This window comes from Vombatus ursinus, unplaced genomic scaffold (assembly GCF_900497805.2).
Source record: "Vombatus ursinus unplaced genomic scaffold, bare-nosed wombat genome assembly UNPS02014317.1, whole genome shotgun sequence".
NCBI lineage: Eukaryota > Metazoa > Chordata > Mammalia > Diprotodontia > Vombatidae > Vombatus > Vombatus ursinus.
The window spans coordinates 52,364-55,984 of NW_020954095.1; the positions used below are offsets into that span (position 1 = coordinate 52,364).

At 42.9% G+C, this 3,621-nt stretch overlaps 1 pseudogene; it reads right to left on the reverse strand.

The window, feature by feature from the left end:
- Positions 1–213: 213 nt before the first annotated feature.
- On the reverse strand, positions 214–1,112 carry LOC114042243 (annotated as a pseudogene).
- Positions 1,113–3,621: the final 2,509 nt, after the last annotated feature.

Genomic DNA, 3,621 nt, shown 5'->3' on the forward strand with positions numbered 1-3,621 from the left:
ACCTAAGTGATTGTATTGGTATCACTAGTGCTTATTACAGTGCCAAAATATCATAACTACATAATTAAATATCTATTTCCTTCCTTCCTTCCTTCCTTCAAATCTTCCTGTCTTCCTTCCTTTCTAAGTCTTATGCATCTATGTCACAAACAGCAGTATTGGTAATGCTCAATATTGATTACTGATATTGATCACTTTAGAGCTGAATTCCCCTCATGCTATCTCTGGGTCATGAAGCATCTTCTTCAGAGCCCTTCTCAGTTTTGAGCTGTTCAGGATCAAGAAGGCAGGATGGATAGAGAGGCCAGCATAGGTCAATACCTCCCATACCCAAAACCCATAACAGCAAACTGAAATAGGTGATACAAGGGTGATGATCAGAGACAGAATGTATGATATATGGATGATGAGAAAGAAGAAAAGTGACTTCAGAGTTGTAATGTGGACCTGCATACTTGAATCCTGAGGACCAGAACTATGGAGCTTCATGTTCCATGAGTGTCGACACAAGGAGGAAATGAGCAAGATGGTGGGTACAAGGAAGAAAAGAAAAGGAATTAACAAAATAAACATTTGCAAGGGCAAGAAAGAATGCCTCTGGAATCCATGTGTCATATGATCCAAAGTGGTCTTTTTTGAGTAATTACCAATGCCTGGCAGTTGGAAAATGTGATAGCTCTTTATAAAAGATGGAATGAATATCAAATTGGATATCAGTAGGGAACACAGCAGTAGCCGGGGATAAATTGGGAAATTCTCCACTTCATCCAGAAGATTGGGTGAGTGAAGGAAGAAATTTTCACACAGTAGAAAACAGCAAGCCAGGTAGTGAACCAGAATGTGGCCAAATTAGTAAAATTCCAGAAAATGCCAAAGTATAGACTTGTGTTACTTGAGGATAAATATGTGAAGAAGTTACTAAGAATTGCTGCCCATTGTAGAAAGAAGCAGGAGATGCCCAGGCTGGCTAGGATCATGTCACCAGGGGGCAGGGTCCAACATCACACCCACTCCCTGATCAGCACCATGATGATGAAACCATTTTCTATGATTCCTGCCATGGACTCCAGGAGAAAGAAGATCTTTCAGAACAGAATGAGTAGACTGGGCATTCTTTCTTTACCAGGCTCCTGTTGAGACTCAGATGCTCCAGGTCACCTTACTCAGGAGATGTCTGATAGCAGGCCAGATTCTTCAGGGATTCGGTAGCTCTCTTTGCTTTATGCAGGAGCCCAGCTGGAAGAGAAAGTGGAGGAGCAGGAGGACACTATGTGTGCCTAATGTAGACTAGAAAAGAATCCTGTGAAGCAGCTAGGTGGTGCGGTGGATAGAGCACCGTTCGTGAAGTCAGGAGGACCTGAGTTCAAATACAACTTCAGACCAAACACTTGACACATACTAGCTATGTGACCCTGGGCAAGTCACTTAACCCCATTGCCTCACTAAAAATAAAAAAAGGAAAAAAAAAAAGAAAAGAATCCTGCCACTTATATGGATGCAAATCTGACACAGATCAGTTACTGAACCTAGTCTCTATTCGTTTATTCTATTTGTGTGTACCTTACCAGAGCCAGGGCCAAGGAATATCTGGATATGGGCTGCTGATCTTGGCACCTTTCAAGAATGCCTCAAAAATTCATATGTGTTCCCTGCCTTAAGTCTAGTTATAAGGCTCCCCCACATCTACCCCCACTCTTGTTCTTATAGTGATTCTCTTATCTACTGCCTACCCACCACCACTATTAAACATCCTCCTGTCTATAATGCAAACACTTAGTTGTCCATTCATGCCCTGGATTCACACATCTATTTTGCTGTCTGTGACTAGGATATCAAGTCCCATTTTGTAGGTGTCAGGTTGATGTTGAACCACTTATTACATTTGTTTGGGCCCCACCATGCAACCAGTTCTAAATCTGCCTAATTGCACAATCACTCAATCCACATCTCTCCATCTTTTCCACAAGAATAGCATCAATTCACACTTCGGCATTATTTTGTTCCTGATCCCAGCCAGTAGCAAGGCCCTGGGGGAGTATGAAACAGAACAGGTGAGTTTCTATGAAGAGAAAGGGAAAGAGATAGGACAGGTTTATACTCAGAGGAAAAGTATCCCACGAGGTTAAGTGCAGGAGTAGAGAGGACAGGTACTCTGAGAAGCTGGGGATAAGTAACTGTGAAGGTTTTGAGTAATTGAAAGGGAGAAGGGGGAGGTGGGTGGCATGGAATGAAGGCACAGACTTCCCCTACTTCACTTTACTCAGGGCCAACTCTGCCCTATAATTAAAATGAGGAGCAATGCAATACAATACAATGGAAAGCATACTGGATGTGAAATCAAAAGGTCTGGATTCAAATCCTGGCTCTGCCAACAATACACTTCTCAGCATCTCTGGACTTGTTGTCTCACCTGTACAATGAGGGGGTTAGACTCTGATCTTTGAGGACCCTTCCAACTTTAAATCAATGGCTCTGTCCCCTTAGCGTTCTATCATATTAGTTCAGAATAGCCAGTTCAGGAATTGGGAGAAGGAATGGATGGGCCAGGAGAAGGTCTGATATAACAGGAGTGGTGAGAGGACATAGTGGAAGAGGGTCTGTCAGCACAAAGAGCTGCCATCACCCACTCCCAAGTGGAGTAATAGGGACACGATTCTCTTCCCTAATGTTCAAAGGGCTTCTACATGAGCAGGGCTATGTGAGGAAAAGCAGGCATAGAAAAATGTTTATAGGGCCAGGAATAAGGAGCACAATTAAAAATTTAGATAAAATATTATCAAACTCTTTATTCCAGTGGGAATTTAGAAGAGAGGAAGCTGTGGGTGTAGAAAAGTAACTGTTTGGGAAGACTGGGGAAAAAAAGAGGAAAAAGAATGTATCAAGAGAGAATAACCAACTTCAAGGGACTTCTAGCCCTGTAGAAGTTACCTGCCGTGAAAACACACACACACACACACACACACACACACACATACAAACATACATTTCAGGTACTGAAGGAGAAGAAATTTGTTGTGAAATCTGCCTTGGATAAAGCACTGCCCCTCCTGTGAGCGTCTCTCTGCTGCCCAAAGTGAGTCACTGAGACCAGGTCAGATACTGAGTGAAAGGGAAAGATGGGTGAAGGTGAGGAGACATTGGGATACTGACCCACCTAGGGTGGGCAGCAGGAGCTGCCCTAGCATTTCTCATGGCCCATAAGGGGATATAAATATGTGACATAAATCTCTACTTAGGTACAACTTCTCTTCAGATTTCTCCTCTGAACCAGACAAGACCAATCAAGCAACACCCCCAGTGACAGAACTCCTAAGAGGTAAAGAGTCTTCTAGAAAGCACCAGGAAAGAACATTACAGAAAATAAGACCTCTGACTCAAGGAAACTTACAGTTTAACAAAGATGCCAGGCAAGTTGAGCCTGACTAGAATGTGTTACTTCTCCCTCTCAGGTACAGAATGAAGAGGGCCCCACAATTCGATTCCATTCAACATTTATTAACTCAACAATTCATTCATTAAACTCCACAAGCATTCATTAAACATTTCAGCGTCTCAGTCTCAGCTTTGGGGCATCTAGGTAAGTCTCTGAGTAAGTTGCTCAGCTGCTGTATGCCTCCTCTC